The 18,158-nt window shown below is 38.3% G+C and overlaps 1 protein-coding gene across 8 annotated transcripts in view; it reads right to left on the bottom strand.

The window, feature by feature from the left end:
* Positions 1-17,662, bottom strand: part of LOC106033952 (uncharacterized) — a 233,281-nt gene extending 215,619 nt beyond the window's left edge. For all 8 annotated transcript variants that reach the window (XR_010831916.1, XR_010831915.1, XR_010831917.1 and 5 more), the window contains exons 1-2: positions 17,415-17,662; positions 16,443-16,534 (exon numbers count right to left, since the gene is read on the bottom strand). The gene's annotated coding sequence lies outside the window, so the exon portion shown is untranslated. The remainder of the gene's footprint in view (positions 1-16,442; positions 16,535-17,414) is intronic.
* Positions 17,663-18,158: the final 496 nt, after the last annotated feature.

The following is an 18,158-nucleotide window of genomic DNA, read 5'->3' as shown; positions in this document are numbered from 1 at the left end:
TAATTAATGAACCAAAAATGGCAATGGATCTGAAAGGGCTGTATCAGCTTTTTATCAGATTTACTGAAGTGATTTGGAAAAAAAGCAAACACCACTTCAACTCAGGCCAGTGTCACAGCTTCACAAGTAACATCTTAAGGACTTGATCTACAAAAAATAAAAGATTGCAGAATGGATTGCCTTGGGGCCTAAAGCAAGATTCACTTATTTTAATATAATTCCAAAAATTGCTCACTTTTCTTACTATTGTGCCATCACCGGTCACTTCAAAGAACAAAGCAAAGTCTGTCACGAAAGGCCACTAGGCCAGGCACTTTCTGACAGCCTACATCAGCTGCATTATGAGGAAATAAGCCAAGCCCAGGTAAGGCAGACCCAGAATGACTCACCAGAACACAGCAACAGAGCAGAACATGTACAAATTTCAGAGGCGGAGAAGATCTTACAAAATCTCTACAAATAGAAAAAATATGCTCTCACTACCAAAACATAGCGTTATTAATCTAACAGGCATGCTATATTCATTTCTGAATACGTAGCATTTTAGAGCACTTATTAGACGCATTGGCAAAAGAGGAATCGCATTGTTGGCTCTTGCCTATTCACATCCTGCCTTCTTCCTCCACTATTGTCAGGGTCAGTTCAAGCAGCACCAAAGCAACAGTACATGCCTTTAATAAAGCAACACATGCTCATATTCCTGAACTTTTAAATACAGCCACCCTTTCTTTTTAAATACAAAAATAGTTATGAACTGGAATCCAACCTTCCCTGCTTGTAAAGCATCAATACAGTGAGAAAAATCCTGAGTGATGTGTTTGGGTGATAAAATAATAGAGACTACTAGAGCTCTCACTAATTGCTCGAACTTTTGTGAGAGACAGGTATTTCCTCATATTGCCATGTGGAATTGCTAACACAAAGCAAACAAAAGATTAAACAAAATAGACTGGAAATTGCTAAAAACAATAATGCTTTAAAATGATATTAACATTAAGCACATGTGCATCATATCAGATTTATTCCTCTTAATAACAGTAAGATGAATACAGAGACTGAAAAAAACACAGAGACAAAACTGAAAGCCTAAAACCGGTTCTGGGGAGTTCAGATTTGGGAGTGTTCTGGCACTGATGCATCCACAGGTTTCTCACTTAATAGATTTTAACCTACATTAAAAAGGCAGGGAAGATTACTTAGCCTTTTACTCAGTTACATGCTCCACATTAGCATTTTGTACTATCTTCAGATTCAGAGCCAAGTCCTACATAGCTTTTATTTTCATCGTGGTTCTTTGCCTTTCTATCTTTACAACGTCACTGTGGGAAGCACTTGTTCAGAAAATACAGCACGGAGAAGTGGAGCTCTCTAATACAATATTTTCATCTTGTTAAGGCCATAAAGTGGCCATAACAGAAAAGCAGGGGGATACTTTCAAACCAGCTTTTTTCTTTGACTCAAGGATTATTTCTGGGAAATCAGAGAATATATCAGAGAATATACAAGTAATACCATCTCAAAGTTTTTCTGATCAGCAGCCATGTAGACCGTGTGCTTTTAAAGCAGTTACAATGAACACAGCAGTAACTATGTCTTGTACTACAGAGCAAACTGAACTGTGGGTTTCAGGCATGATAAGACCCAAAAGGGATAAATTAATTGCTTTAACAATTCAAAACTTGTTTTAGATGAACCAGAAACTGCAGAGGTTTGATAGGAATTATGGGAAGAAGCATATGAAAATATCAAGTTAGGATTTCACATACACTCTGTGTTAGTAAGGATTTGTACTCCATCTCATTGATCATGAAAGAATCATCTGCTCAGTCTGTACAGCAGTGAATCTGGGTTAAAAATATTAATAATAAAAGGAGCGTTTAAACTGTGTTTGACATGAATCTGCTCAAATTCCAAAAAAAAACCTGTTTATTTGAAAAGGATGATAGTTACAAGCCAAACACTGGCACGAGAGTCACAGTAAGACTACAACATGAAATCAGGAGTTTCTTTTCCTAACTCTGCTATTGATAAGCAATCTTGAACAAGGCTTTCCACACCTTTCACATTGTGTTTACTTGCTTGTGAACTTACACTGTCTACAGTACAAGACAGAATGCTGTGTTTGTTCAGCACACAGGCCCCTTGGCTTGACTAAGGCCTCCTCATGTTATCAATACAAGAGAGAGCATCCATTAATAAGCACCAAAGTCACTAGTGATTTCAGAAGCCCTTGATCATGCAAAGCAAATGAACCTACTGTGTTCAAGTAATAGTTCATCTCTGCAGTTCTAGTTCTTGACTTGATGTACACAAGCTTTAGATATAAACCACACTTTTTGACAAGATTACAAAATCAACCAAACAAAAAACATATCAGCCCTCTTAAGGAGAAATTAAAATATCCACAAAAAATCCAATTTTACTGGATGTGTGGTTTTGAAGTCCTTGGAATGATTCTGCCTAAAATTCCTGCACAAGAAGTGACGGTGCTAGTACGGAATATTCCACGTGAATAAGTTTGTCATATGCCTGAGAGAGTTAGAATTATAAGAAGAAATCCAGTTAGAAATAAACTATTGCTCAGTATAGAAATATGTCAGGGGATACAAGTAGTGGTAGAAGCTCAAAGAAGCTAAACGTGTCATTCACACACTACAAAATGGCAGTACTTGAAGATACCAAATGAGAGCTCACTTAGTAAAAAGGTCACAGAAATTGCTGAACATAAAGTTACACATTTGTATTATAACCTACTACTCGACAGGCAAAACAAATGTGAGTCAGATAGGCAATAAACTGAAAAAAAGCCAGCGGTATAAAACCAGTGCATATAAAGTGAAGCTGGCAGACAAAAACGAGAAAGCAGCCAAGGACTCAGAACAGCAGCAGAGAGAAAATAAAGCAATATGCATGTTGGAATGGAGTTAAACGAATGTTAATCACTCGGCAGTCATAGGACTGTAAAGACCAAGAGACATGTTGATAGTCTCATGATACAGGTTGAAAAACATGGCATTTATCATTTCTAGACACTGTTCTTTGCTTCATTATATGTTTAAATAATTGAGAAAGGTATCTAGAAAGAAATTGGTACCTTTTGTCACTGTAGGCTTCTAAATAAAGAACTAAATGAATCAAGAATCTGTAGTTAAATTTCCAGATTTAAAGTATCAGTAGCAACCTCCAAGCTGTAATTATACTGTTGCTTGCTAGCAAAACCAGAAAAATGGTAAGGCACTGTAAGTAGATCAGATTTGGAAAAGTAATTACTTTCACGCTGTTGAAAGTTACCGATAAAAAGACACGGTTATTTTTCTAATTGCTATTTTAGTGTACAAAATGTTCCATTTATTGCATTTAGTTAGTACACATACATGACTTTTGTACATATCTATGATCCACATACATTGTAAATATAATGCTCCAATATACGGTGGAGTATTAGGATAGGTGAGAATGGAATTCTATGTAAATATGCCTGATAGAAATCACTCCAAGATAACATAGGGGTTCTAAGGGCTGATATCTTTGGCTGCTTCAGGGAAAACAAAACAAAACAAGCAAACAAAAATACTACTTTACTTCCTTGTTCATACCTGGTCCTGGACCTGTGTGGCAGATGGTTAAAAATTTTTCAGTGTATTCCAGAGAGGCAGAGTTTTTAACCAATTTATCCTTAACAGATGGCATCCTCTTTCTCCCCAAAAGCCATCTCAAAACATAGACAATGATTTATGTTCTGGGAAAGGTAGCTCAGTTCTGCACAACAAAGTCATGGCAACAGAGGTTAGGAAAAGACCATCAAGGAAAGATGAGATAGAACTGGGAAAAGATGGGAAAGATGGGATAGAACTACATAATCCACAACAGCAAGTAAACTGCAGTTTGAATGTGAGAGCTGAAGGAAGAGTCATGCAAGACCTGGAAAGCAAGCAAGTCATTATTACAGCAGGTGGTGGCCTGTATTAGAGAATCACTTCTTACAAAGGACAGGAATGGGTCCTAGCTGTGAAGACTTGAGCAGTATCAGTCTTTGAATCCACATGAGCTCTCCACCAGGATTCAGTGGTATGTGGGCACAGAATCCAGCCTGCCTATTTTTCCTACCAAAACCATGTAAAACAAGCTTAGGTTTTCTTCAGGCAAAGTCGACTGATTTGAAACATTTGCATTTTTGCTTTTTTGTTTTCAGGGAAGTCGCTAGAAAAGGGTAGTGAAACAGCAAGCACAGACCCTAAGTTAAACAGCACATGAGACGAGAGAGACAAGGATGGAATACTGGAGTTACGGCAAGAACAAATAAAATATGAAGGCTGCTAGTTTTCATCTCCCTTATGACATTAGTGCCTTTAAAAAAATAAGCAGACTTGTCATAGGCCAACGTAGACTAGAGTGATGCCAAAGAGGTCAAGAGGGGTTGTATGAAGAGCAACAAGTGGAGCACGCATTCAGACATTCTCATTCCCCTGTCAGCTGTGTCAAAGCCCATCTCAGAGACATTAACTTGTGGACTCCTCTGTTTTGTCTTCCATCTTTCAGACCATCACACTTGTAAAAAGGTATTCAAGGCCTAGAAACAAATGTTGAGACAATCACCTAAAAGATAGGAATTTTGTTTCTTCTCATGTGGCCATAATATCAATGGGACATCCAAGTGCACAAAAGCTGCGGAATAGCTTTCCATCCACCTCAGATCATATCCTGACATTTTCATGCCATGGCAGCAGCAGTTCTTAACTTAGCAGTGAAACCAGTCCTAAAAATCGTTATGCCATGGAAAAGAAAGCAAGGTGACAATCTCCCTATAAATATCCACTTAAATATTTATCAAGTTATTTATTTTCATGACATTTGAATGATTTTGATGTGAACACAGTTTAGCCATTCATCCTTCCTTTTTCTTTAAGCTTAAGACCGTATATGCACATGCTCTGTTTTCTTCAGCTATTCCAATAAACAAATGTCTGCCTGAAAGATTTTATTCTCACTTGTAAATATCTAGGATTAGCCGGAGATGGTCAGGCACCTAGTTCAGTAGGGTCCTTTACTATGAAAGCCTCCAACAATATCAAATGCCTTTGTTAAGCACCCCACTGACATCTGGCCTTCACGCTTCACAACCAGCCCTCTATCATACCAAGGACTATACCAAAATCCTATATCATACCCAGAACATACCAAAACTAGAAGACACGAGTTCCAGAGACTATTTTGTTTACCACAAGATTTAAGCCTCTCTTGGACGCCTGTGTTTATGACACTGTTAATGAAGCTTATCCTTACAGAGATTCTGCCATCTGGGCATGAGAATCGTTTCTACAGGGGAGCACACTGAATTTTCAGATCAGGTGAAAATAGGCATGCAGAAGCCTCCTAAGCAATCTAACAAGGTCTACTACAGCAGCTTTCACTTGCCCTTTTCCTCACACAGCTGTGCTTTCAGCTTACCCAACAGACCTGCTGGCATCATACAACTGGAGGTGTGACGGAAGCCACAGCTGCCTGAAGAGCTGCAGCCCATCTCCGATTAAGGCTGCCTGCCCACCAATGAAATGAAAAATATGAAAGCTGTAGGTAGGTAGATGAATAGAAAAGGAAAGGAGTAATATAAGTATTACTGCCATAATTAATTCACATTTTTCAAGCAATCGCATCTCCAGAAGAATTCTAATAAAAGGGATGAGCATATCTGATCTCAAGAAAAAAGAGGGGAAAAGACTGTTTTCCTAGATTGCCATTCCCCCCCCCCCCCACCCCTTTATTAAACATCATTCAAAGATATGCACAATTTTTAAACATGTAAGGTTAATCCTACGTGAAGCATCATAAATTCTTCTTGCATGCTCTGTGATTTTCCTCTTCCTCAGCATGGACAGAAAGCACAACTAAAGACTATGCAGTTAATTATAGTGTAGCTGCTACTTCAGCTCTGCTGTCATGACTGGTGGGAGAACCACAGGGGAGAACTGAAGAAGAGGTCCTTTTCAAGGATGCCACTGCTTTTAGCCCCCCTCTGCGGCAACCTCAGGATTCTGCTTCACTTTTTATTTCTCTTTTGTAGTTTATGAACACCCTGGAGAATGAGGATCTCTGAGATGTAGATTTCATTTAATTCACTACACAATTCTGTACTTGCAGCTGCAAAAGGGTCACTTCCAGAATCACAGAATGGTTTGGGTTGGAAGGGACCTTAAAAATCATCCAATTCCAACCCCCTGCCATGGGCAGGGACACCTCCCACCAGACCAGGTTGCTCCAAGCCCCATCCAGTCTGGCTGTGAACACCTCCAGGGCTTGGGCATCCACAGCTTCTCCGGGCAGCCTGTTCCAGGGCCTCACCATCCTCATAGGAAAGAATTTCTTCCTAGTATCTAATCAAAATCTGCCTTTTTTAGGTTAAAACCATTCCCTCTTGCCCAGTCCCTACACTCCCTGTCAGAGTCCCTCTCCTGCTTTCTTGTAGGCCCCCTTTACATACTGGAGGAACATACACAGCATGGCAGTAGCATGTATACATATACACTGGCAGTAGCAAGTGTATCTGTACTTGTATTGACAAAAGACTTCAGCCTCCAACAGGGTATAAGAATAGTCCGACACAACATTTTAGAATGTTTTAGGTGCAGAAAGAAATTTTTAAAAATGTCCTCTATATCTGTTAAATTAAAATTTGTAATTCTAGTGGAAAGTCTGTATTTATCTTACAGTGTAACTGGTTCTCTAATCCTTGCTTTGTTACAAAAACAGTCTTTCAAGACTTAACAGGATACACATCTGTAAATCACATTTAGCCACATTTATATCAACAGCCATTATTCATTTTCTTCTCAAATAAAGACTTTAACATAGACATTTACATAATTCCTAATATAAGCTTCATGCCCATTTTTTCACAACCTCCTTCTTAAAATTTTACATCTACTTAGACACCTAGATGCACATGCACAAAATTGTTTTTCTGGTAATTGTATAACACTAACAGTGCTAAATCAAATTCTTTTGGGGCACGTTATGCTGCAAAGCTTTGTATCATTTGTTGCAAATACTACTGTACGAACACATGGTGACCCTGTCCCTCCATTTTTTCTTTTGTTACTTACAACAAAAGATCATCCAAAAGCAGTGAAGGTTAATATAATAAAATGTAACAGAAAATCACATCAAATTGAAGTGTCTTATATAACAGCAAGTGTTCTGTGTCTCAAGCAGTGAGTTGGAGTAAATTGAAACTCTGAACATTATCATGGGGGTGGAAAGAGAAGGAGACGTGGCTTACAAAGACTGTACTTTTTAAGCCTGAGAAATTCAATGCAAGAAGGCCAATCTAGTTTACAGTCTGCTTATTAAATGCTAAAAGCATCACATAATCTACCAATTCAGAAGCATCAGACTGCAAGACTTCAAGAAGCACCAGAAGGTAAACAAAATTATATAAATTAAGGTACAATATTATAACTGTCTTATTCTGTTCATCAACAGAAAACACTAGTCTTATTTCAGCATTTACAGCCCAACTTAGGTCGCAAATCTAAAGCATCGCTTCTGAACATGTTTTCTCTTTCAAAGATGCGTTCCATTAACCCCTTTCTTACTAATAAGGCTTTGCAGAATACCTAAGAACACAAAGGTATAGGCCAAGTCATTGAGTATTTGAAACAGTCAAAAACTCAATGGAACAAAGGGATATTTTTCTTATCATTGCCCTTTATAAAACTGAGTTTTCCCCTACTACAGATATCAAACAGATTCCTGGCAACAAAAGGTAGTTATGTGACATGAACTCTTTTTTCAGTTCCCAAATTACCCCGTGCTGCTTTCAAGAAGTGGATTAGGCTAAAATTAAGCTGAACACTATCACAAAGGTGGAAAAAGATGTAGAAAGCAGCTTATACAGACTGCATTGTTCAGGTTGCAAATAAGAAACTGAACATGTGAATTCTTACCAGAACTATTTTTTACGTTCTATCACTCAGAAGTATGTTTTTGTTTAATAAACGCCAAATTTGTTCATGTACATTCGTTATTCATTTCAGCTGCTGGTAATTACAGTCACCAGAGACTCAGTTACAATGAGTCTCTCTGCACACAATCAGAGCACAATTCAAGCCGGAGGGGACCTCCAGAGTCCAACCTCCTGCCCAGACAGGGTACCTTAGGAGATCAGACCAAGTTGTCCAGGGGCTGATCCACTAAGGGCTCTGAAAATCTGCATGGACAGAAACTACAAATCCTAAAATATGGCTCATTATATGGCATTTTATTTCCTGACTGCTTGACACCTAAGTTGACAGAGGGAGTGTAATCATCTCCAGTGGGAACATATAAGAGTACATAAGCACATACATTCACATGGATAGTGAAAAAATGATTTCGTAAATGTATTCATCATGTTTTCTGCTCCCATATTTTTCTAGGAAAAATATAAATTTTTGAATACTGAAGGAAATGAATAAATGGAAGGAGGAAAATGCAACACCTCTATTAATGAACATTAATTGATATTTTGTCAATTATCACAAGGATAGGTCCTTGAGTGGCATTAGTGTACACGTTGGCCCTGAGTCATTGAAAGAGGCTGTGAAAAAATGTTCTGCATTTCTGCACCTCAGAAGTTGTTTAAATTTTGTTTTTAACAGCTAACTCAATTTTCTTATCCTTGTGATATAGTTAAGCTACACACTGTTAGGCATTAACACCTGTTACACAGCACTGATGGATTCACCTCACATTTCACGTTGGAAATGCAGGCATCTTGAACTATAATGAGTGTAATGTAAAACACTAAAACTGATTTACAGTAGCTCTGAAGAGAAACATAGCTATTTAAGAACATCTTTAGGTCACATATATTTGCACTTAAAAAGGCACAAAATCTTTGAAACGATTGCTTAAGCTTAATTGCTTATTGTTAGAAGTCCATAGCACAGCTTTCATTATTTCATTTGCTTCTGAATGACTTCTTACATTGCATCTTTCATTTAAGTATCTCAAATCTCCATTAAAGACATGGCTAACCATAGCTGTTTCCCCCTCTTTCTATTCCTCTCTCTCTGGGAAGACTGTCACATATACACTGTGACTAAAGAGAGTGGGAAGAAAAAGGGGGAGTCTAAGCATATGTGGTGGTGTTTGTTTCTGTTAGAGAAGAAACATTTTTTCATTTTTGAAGCAAAAGGTAAGGCAGGCTGTTACCATCCTTAGCTTCTACGGGAGTCTGCGGCACAGATATTGTGCCATTATACATTTTAATAGTATTAGTCTTTCCAGTATTGCTCTAATTCAGCAATTATATTATCATCTTCATTGCTTGCCAAAGCAATGTGTACAGCTTCCTAAATTATGCAGACTATTTCATTTTATTAAATGAAAGCTGCCTTAATATCTTTCATGGATATTGCTATTTAAGGTCCAAGAACACAATATTCAGTTTTTATTTTTGTGGTCACTTATGGTTAATGTCCTAATAGTCTTTATTTGTATTGCATTACTATTACTATGGGAGGATAATTATATGCCATTAACATGAATAATAACCATTTGTGTACTATTAAATCTCGCACAGGATTACACAGATTGTAAAAGCAGCTGTATTATTTTACAAATATACCGTTGTCTCTCACATTAAATTTATCTCCTATATCTTTTCCAAAGAGCTTAATTGACAAACTTGATTTGTTCAACTGACAGTTCTTCCACATGCTGAGAAACAGTTACCATATCTCTTAAAAAGATGTGCAAAACAGTTCGCCAAAGTGATAAAAACAGCCGAACTTCTTTTGTGTGTCTTTGTGGTGGAGAAGCACATAAAATGATACAATTCTGACAGCAATAAATAAATAAATATGAAGGGCTACCTGAAAGAAAAACATAAGGTAGCTGTTTCCATAAAATTCTCTTCTTCATTTTTATGTCTCCAAGTAGCAAAGGCAGTAAATTTCCAGCATATATTCCATTACATTAATGTGTTACCTTCAAAACCACAGACTACGAGTAGGGTTCTGCAAACTGTGCTTCCATTAAACAGTACTTACTCAAAAAGATAGTTCCACATTTCTTATGACATTTCCAACTTAGCACAATATCAAATCCACTTAAAGCATTCCTCCTTCACAGATAATTCCACAGTTCCATCTTACTTCCCTAAAAAAGTAACCCCATTTTCAATTCTAAGCCCAATATAAAGAAAACTCTAATATAAGGACCAACTGCTTAAAAACATCTTTTGTCTCCTAACTAAGTAATAATACTTCTCAACAAAAGAATGTTTTCAAGGGCAACAACTTCCAAAAAATAAAAATAAAAATCTACACGTGACATTATGATTTTCAAAATAAAGTAGGGTAGTAGAAAAACAATCATCTTCAAAAAACAAACCTAATAGTACTTCTGTGAGCGAAAAAATGTGTGGGCAATACATTTCCAATGCATATAAAAATCATATGAAATTAAGTTTGCCTTTTAGGAGCATATAAAGTATTTCTCAGAACTATACTTAGCAGCACCTAAATTAAAAAAGGCTCAATAATTTTTAAAAATCTGACCAAAACCAAGAACCCCCACTAGCACAGAAAAAAGAATACTACAATTAATTATGGGAAGCTTCTAGCCTATTTTGACAAGTGCAGAATCTCTTTCTCCAACTACCTGTGTTTATCCTGAATGCCCAAGGTACATAACCATTCAGCAAGTTTGCAGATATATCCTTTCCATGACAATTGCTTGTCAGACTAAAAAGCATAGTTCAAATCTGGGTCCCTCAATGCTAGAAGTGTCATATATCAACTCAAAATCAAATGTCACTTTCTCCTACTAGATTATTCTCCTTTTAATTAGAATAATCACTAGTTCAAAAACAAGGACCACCAGACAGAAAACATAAACTACATACGAAGGTTACACTTGTACTGTTTGGTAATTTCCAAGGAGAGATGATAGGGCCAAGCCTTATGTCAGGCTAACTTCCTTCCCGTAATAACAGCTCTGATAACACCAGCTGTGCTTCTAGAAGCACCAGGCAGCACTGCAGAATAACCTGCAGTCTGAGATCGGATCAGAATTGCAGAGAGTGATGTATTAGTCACAGGAGGTTTGGACTGTGCCTCCCAGCAAAGGCAAATATTCAGGAGAAAAGTGAGTGACCAGTGGCAGACTTGGAGATCACACATCTCACTGGACTGATATGCACGGCAAGGAAAGCGTCAATTTGTTTGCTTTTATCTTGTCAAGGGAAGCAGAATTTTGTGCCTTTTTCTGAGGATTAATTGAGAATAAAGTTCAATCATTCGATTTGTATAAACCACCAGAAAGTTAATCATCAAACTTTGGCTATTTGAACTAAAAGAAAAACACTGTGGTCTCTACAGATAACCAGAGAAAGATGATAGAAGAGTTACTTACACAATAATGCAACACATTCACTATTCTATTTCACATATTGATCCTTCATTAAAGTAAATACCATATGGTGTTGAACGTCTCAGTGTAAAGCTCACTAAGGAATCAAGTAAATGGCAGCTAGTAGGAATAATTAGATGGTAGAGATATCTATTATACATTCACTTTTATATATTTGGGGCCAGTAAATAACTTTATTGCATTGCAGATGAGATACAATTCTCTAAGAAAAAGGAAATCAAACTGATATTTCAGTATTAAGCCAGTTACCTACATAGGAGTTATGAATAAACCAAATAATCCAAATAAAAAAATACTGTTTCAGCTTTTGTCAATTTCTGACCTGCGCATCCTGTCCTATTATTCATTGTTTAACATGGATTTTACATAAAATACATAATACGTAAATTATAACTGAGACCAAGGGCACCTACCTTCAAACAATTCTAATGCATGAAGCTACCCAAAAATATCAGGGGCAAAATGAACTGCTAACGACTTCATAATGACAATCACCTATTAGGCTAATGGGACACAGCAGCAGAATAAGATACAATGCATTCAATGTTTCAGCCATTAGAGGACAGACTCCGGTTTGTCTTCATAAGCAAATTGCTGCCACCTGTCCTGCTGGCATGCCTCTGCCTGTAAAAACCTAGAGGGATCTCTCATGCTTGTAGTCAGAAAAAACAAGCAAGGGTCTTACTAGAGATGCATGAATAATGAATCCCATACTTAATGTCCAAAATGGAATGCTAAGAAGAAATCTAATTTACTCAAAAAAAAATAAAAAATCAAGGGGGAAAAAAAAAAAGAAAATTTGTTGGTTTTAAGCCTAGCGCTCCCATTTCACAAAAAGCATAAAGTTGTATGCAGGAAATTTTGGATCGATAAGGGATTAATTTTATTTAAGTTAAACTCAGCAACAAATTTTTTTTTGGTTGGGGGTAAAGAGGACAATGTACAAACAGAGGTGTTTGACTTTCAAAGATGTTTATAGTTTCAACAGTGAAGGAATTCAACAGATTCAACGCACAAATTACTCATGATCAAAACATGTAATCTTTTTCTGAAAAAAAAAAAAAAAAGTTACATCCAAATTTTTTTGCTCGGACCTACCTGAATACCTTCAACTCTACTCCTGCATGTTTGCAAGGGCAAAACGCTAAGTACCATCTTTGTTCTGTACACTTGTGTGACCTGCCTTCTCAGACCTTTGTACTTGTCATTTTCATTATCCTCTTTCCCTCATGATTATTCAGTCTAAGAAGACAGTGCTTTTTTCTCCCACTTACTCTGTCCATGCTGAAGGGAATAACTTCTAAACTTACTATGCCAAACCCAAACATTCTCTTCTAAATATTTTCTTCTTTGAGATCACAAAACATTGACATATTCCGTCTACAACTTTTATAACAAGAAAATGGCAAAAAGCAGCTCTATTAATGTCAGATAAACTAGCCTGCAAGACCTGGAAGAATTTAGTCCAGAATTATTAAAATCCTGTATTTGTTGCAGCTACAGAGGCAAACGGGCTCATATACTGAAAGCGTATCACTCTGCAATGTTGTATTTACACAGATGTAAGATAAACTAAGGAGAAGCATGAAACATCATAATCACTGCAGAAAGGGAAAACTGCAAGTGTGTCAAACGTGTAAAGCAATTCTTCAGAAGTACAATGCTGGAGGTTGTCATGGCAACTTTTCTCACTCCTTCCCACTGATTTTTGACAAGCATTTTTCAATTTTAAAAGCATTTTTACTCCTTCCCTCCTAGACCTCCTCCCCCCCAACACAGTTTGAATGATAACACTGAAAGTGAAGATCATGCAAAAACATCAGTGTGCAGCCACTTCAGATCAAAGATACATCCAGCCTGAATGTGTTTGGGGGTTTATGGTATCACAAGTGCAAGAGTCCAGCTAGAAGGAAAAGATTTTTTCTCTTTTTCCTGTAGAAGATATTGTATGTTGTTGAGCTGTTAATTTTTACTGAATGACTCTAGACAAGAATCTTCTTAAAAGGCTTCTTCTTGATCGAGCTCCATTCTCACAGGATCAGAGCCCACCTCTGGCTATTTTGTGAAACTCACGGAATGCTCCCCTACTTCCAGTTATGGATGTCTGCCCGCAGGTATTCTCCTTTCACAGCCAGCTTGTATGGAAAGGAAACTCATTTTTAATTTTAAAAGCACCTACTTAAGTCACATGATTTCTATTCAGTTTCCTTCTCCGGAAGTGGAGTGTCTGCTGTCCTGACTTAAAGGTCCTTTGAACACAATGGCTTCACGCTAATTTGACAATTTTTTTTTGCATGAATAATAATACATTTTTATGGTTCACTCTTTCCAGGAAATAAACACTCAGACATGCTAACAGTATTCTGGGATATATTCTTTTGTGTTCTATTTTACTATATAAAAAGTAAAATTACTTTGACAAAGACAAAAGGTCCATCTAGTCCAGCGTCCTGTTCCTGGTAGTGGCCAGTATTCAGGGTGATTTCAACAACTGTGGAGCACGTTTCTAGTCCCCTTACTGCCAGTTCTCTAGGAAAATCACCACTGTACACCAAACTTAAGCTCTATGGTCCCCTCAAGGGAAAGTGAGAGCTCTCCATATGTTATGGTCCAACTCCCTTTCTGGTTCCCTATTTTGGCATCAAGAAGTAACCCTTCAATCCTCTTCCCTTTCCTTGTTTTTTTTTTCTTCATCTTTTTTTGCTGCTCCCCCACCCCCACCCACCCCTGAAATAGGTTTATTTTGTTTATTCTGTTAACCTCCCTATCCTTGGTCACGCAGGGATCTGAGAATTTATTAGGGATGGACTGCATAAGGAGAAAAAGGGCACTGAGCTTTACTTTGCTCACTTTATTTATGTTCAGTATGTGAAATCTATATACTTCCTTCATATTCTTCCTCATTTACATTCTTTCCAAGCTAAAAAATCATAGTTTAATTTATTTTCATATAAATTGACTATTCTGTATGGGTTACTCAATAGGCTAATATGTGTCACCCGTTGAACAGACTTCAAATGTTGTATGTCAAGGTGTATATCTCAGCATGAGTACAGTATAAAAGAAATATACATTTAGAAGTCAAAAGTATTTATGAGTTGTTTATCAGATGAGTAAAAACAGTATTTCTATGTGTAAACTGTCACATAAAATTGTTCTTTTAATTTTTTGTTGCAGAAGTATGAAAACTAAAAACTTGTTCTCTCTTTTCTGCACACACGTAACACATGCTGACTGCAAACCCAAAGCCTATGCTGAAATGGGATTCAGTGGGTCTGAATGTTTGTTACCCTACCACAGTTATTTCCCATAGGAGGATGAGTCTCCTTGCCAGTGACAGTGCTGCTCCATACGGCAAAGGTTCATGCGCTAAGATCTACAATTCTCAGATTCCAGTGCTCCCCAAGACTTAAGAATATTGAATATGCAGCTATTAGTACCTAAATGGTGCAGAATGAAAAATGGGGAAAAGTTCCCCAGTTCTATCAGAATTTTCTCAACACATTTCATCCCCATCAGGTATTACCATACTGTACACATTTAATACGGGTAATGCAGCTGCTGCTTTTGAATAGTTAGAGCTCCTCCTCCTCCTCCTGTTTCTCTTTCAGTTCTTCCACAGGAAAGAAGTAGATTCTTTGATAAGCATTTCAGACTGTACAGACCAAAAGCAACCCGTGAACCAAAATACAGAGCACTAGTATAATATGCTGTGTAAAGCACACCTTACTAGGTATGTGACCGCCATTCCAAGCATTTAAGTGTATCTTCATGTATAAATCATTATGGAAATCTCATACCAAATCAGTAAAATGGCTTGTAGTGAAGCTTATGTAGTAAGTTTTGCCCTTTTGTACACCTTTACTGAATAGAAGACATTGTGTCAGGCATGATACATTAATATCTCAAGTACACAGTCTGTGAGGAACACAGTCTGAAGTTCCTTAGTAAAAATGTAGCACTTCTAACCTGTAAAATGGACTGAGATTAAGTTACTTAACAGTGACCAGAACTGAATGGAAAAAATGCAAAGTCATTACAAATAATTCCTGTGGAGATTTTACTGGTTTATTAGTACAGGTTTGTGAGCATGTTTGTTGAAGTATACATGACATTGCCTAAGGTGACTACTCTTCACAGCCTGTTATGTTATTGCTGTAAGTTAATGGCGTCACTCATTTCTTTGGAGTTACATATGTGTTGGGAGTAGGGGGAGGGTTACAAGAAGCATAAATAAATATTCATGAGTAGTGCACATATATTTGCAGGGAGAAGTCCCACTCCTATTGTAGGGAATTTGGTTCCCAATAGTTACAGAGAGAAATTAGAAACCTGTATGCTTCTATTGTAATAAATTATGATATTATTATTAACTGTATAAAAATGGTAAAACAAGAAGCTTCTGTGCTGTACACACAAGAAAAAGAAAAAGACTACGTAAGATACATTTATTTCTGTATCTACAGAACAGAATGGTAGAGCAACACAAAGTGTGGAAAAAAGCAGGGTGGGACATATTTACTCATAAGTAAGGTGTTCTTCCAAGGACCTTCAGCACCTGCTGAAGCCAACTGAACTGATTGCAATATGTATTTTATTGGACTCTACTTGTGTTTTCTTAGACTATAGAAATGGCATGAGTTTGTGCAATTATCCATTTGCATCTGAATAAGCCCAGTGGATTTGAGCTACGCTTTTTCCTGTATAACTTGAGAACTACACAATGATGTGAGCTCTTTTCTTGACTACACCAGTCATTCAAAACCATTAGGAAAACAATGATATAATTTGTTATATAGAGATATACTATGTTTTAAGGAAAAAAGAGATTATACTGACATGCAGGAGACCTGATTTTAATGCATACATCTGAGAGGGAAAGATATAATGGTTATGAAAAAAAATCATGACCATTTTCTGATTTCATAAGAAATAACAAGAGGCATAAATGAATCAAACAAAATAAAATAAAATTCATCAGGGTAATAAGAGAATGCACAAGACTTTTGTAAATACAAATTCCCTACCTTTGAGAAGTTCTCCGCCTGTTTTGTCTCAAGCACTTCAAGTGGTGGCTTATAATAAGAAAACAATGGCTGATAGTATCTGAATGTCTCTCCTATAAGAAAAATGGGTAAAAGTTTGCATTTCTATCTATGTTTTATTTACATCGTTAATATGACTCTTACATATGTTGTTAACAACACAATCATAGCCCACTGTTAATAAATCAATGTAATATATACAATTTTCTGGTACAAGTGAGCCCTGATTAAAGCCATTCACCTCTAGATTCCCACTCATCACTTGGGATTTCTGTTCTGTTAGTAACATTTTCTTCAGATACAATGCTACATTGTAGTAGCAGATCTATAATCATCTTCCTTCACAGTACGCAGTGGGAGCACCCTGTGCTTTTAGGCATTTCAATAATCTTTTACTTGTATGCGTTATTGAATATATGTGCCCACTTAACATTTTCTTGTAAACTTCAAAGCAACAAAAAGTTGGAAATCTTCAAGAAAGAAAAAAAAATGTTCTGAGGGGAGGGCAAATGGTTTCTTTTGAGAGCACAAAGCTGTCACGACAGGTGACTCATGTTGGGCTGCATTAGTCATGTCATGGCACATTATATAACCAGAGGCAATTGACACAACATAAACCGACGCATCACAACGTAGCCTGTCAGCAGTGATATGTACAAAGATATGCTTTTTAAGGAAAACGTAGGGAAGAAAGTATAGTGGGTTTTATAAACACCACTTGGGGGGGGGGGGGGGGGAATGGTGTGAAACATTCAGTTGTGAGGTATATTTTTACAATGACACATTCTGCTTCCTGAGTTTTCTGCAGGATTTGCCTTCTTTGAGTAGACCCGTTGATCTCAGTGAACTGAATTCAGCTGAACTCTCAAACGGCTTCACCCTTTCCCTCAACAGCAAATTTGACCACGCACAGTCAGCAGCTGCGCAGCTTCCCTTCAGGTACTCCATTCCCACCTGCTGTCTGACACGACCTCGCGTTGCTCACTTCAGCTACAATTACAAGCATACTGTGCCTCACGACTCGCAGCGGGAGGTGCCACTGCCCATGGCGGGGGCTGGCACCGGCTGGTTTCTGAGGTCCCTCCCATCCCGAACCATTCCAGGTTTGGTGATTCCGAGGAGTTCCCCCCGCCTCGCGCCCACCCACGGCCTTGTACACCGCGCCACCTGCCGCCCGCCGCGCGCCCCGCCCAACGGCCCAACGGTCGCTGGCAGCCGCCCCCCCCCCCCCCCCTAAACCGCCGCCCGCCGCGTGACAAAATGGCGGGGAGCGGCGCTGGGGCCGCAGCACCCCCGCGTTTGCGCTCGGCCAGGCGCTGCTCCTGCCAGCGCGCATCCCCCGAGGTGCGCCCGACAGACACCGCGAGGGAGCTGGGGTTGCGTCCCCGCAGCCACAACCCAGCAGGGAGCGGGACGAGGCGCAGGCGGGGACAGTGCTGAGGAGAACCGAGCCCCACGTCCTCAGCAGGCCCTCGAGAGCTGGTCTAGGAAATAACCCGTTTGGTCCTGCAGCTCGGAAGGGGAATGACTACAGTTCAGCTACCTCAGGCTCTCCTCAGATCCTCTTACAGCTCAGTAGGCTAATAAGGGGATTTAATCAAAAATGTACTTTGACAGCTTCAGCATTTCTGCTCGTAATGCGGTGAACTTGAAACAGTATATCATCACTGCTATTTCAGGCATCACCTCCGAGTTCCG

Source organism: Anser cygnoides, chromosome 5, assembly GCF_040182565.1.
Source record: "Anser cygnoides isolate HZ-2024a breed goose chromosome 5, Taihu_goose_T2T_genome, whole genome shotgun sequence".
Lineage (NCBI taxonomy): Eukaryota > Metazoa > Chordata > Aves > Anseriformes > Anatidae > Anser > Anser cygnoides.
The sequence above is the reverse complement of the archived record's forward strand: the minus strand, read 5'-3'. Positions and strand labels throughout refer to the sequence as shown.